The sequence below is a fragment of the Crocuta crocuta genome, unplaced genomic scaffold (assembly GCF_008692635.1).
Source record: "Crocuta crocuta isolate KB4526 unplaced genomic scaffold, BGI_CrCroc_1.0 scaffold1280, whole genome shotgun sequence".
Taxonomy (NCBI): Eukaryota; Metazoa; Chordata; class Mammalia; order Carnivora; family Hyaenidae; genus Crocuta; species Crocuta crocuta.
This window is the reverse complement of record NW_027531014.1, coordinates 19859-20657: the sequence shown is the minus strand read 5'-3', so window position 1 is coordinate 20657 and position 799 is coordinate 19859.

Below are 799 nucleotides of genomic sequence, written 5' to 3'. Positions count from 1 at the left end.
GTATGTCTGTGTGCATTTAACAGGCTTAAAAAGATTAATGGGACAGATAAAATGTAAGTGACAGCTTAAACTTGCATTCTATTCAGCTATCCAAGTTATTCACTATATTGATTTTTTTTTTCTAGGTACAAAAACAATCCAGTCTCAATCACAAACTCTTACAAAGTTAACCAATGAATAAAGAATAATTTTTTAAGTTTTTTATTTATTTCTGAGAGAGAGAGAGAAGCAGCGTGAGCAGGGGAGGGTCAGAGAGAGAGAGGCAGACACAGAATCAGAAGCAGGCTCCAGGCTCTTCAGCTGTCAGCACAGAGCCTGATGCGGGGCTCGAACCCACCAACCATGAGATCATGACCTGAGCTGAAGTCGGACGCTTACCCGACTGAGCCACCCAGGTGCCCCAAAGAATAATTTTTAAGTGCCCAGTTTTGGCCTTTCAATTTGGTGCTTCTTCCCCACTACCTCTTTATTTCATCATAATTTTCTACTGTTTATCTGTTGCTCTAGGAAGACATACGCTGCACCAGGAATCAGAAAGTCCAAGTTACAGGGCACCTGGGTGGCTCAGTCGGTTGAGCATCTGATTTCAGCTCAGGTCATGATCTCACCGCTCATGGGTTCGAGCCCTGCATTGGATTCTGTGCTGACAGCTCAGAGCCTGAAGCCTGCTTCAGATACTGTGTCTCCCTCTCTCTCTGCCCCTCCCATGCTCATGCTCTGTCTCTCTCTGTTTCACAATAATAAATAAATGTTAACCAAAAAATAAAGAAAGGAAAGAAAGAAAGAAAGAAAGAAAGAA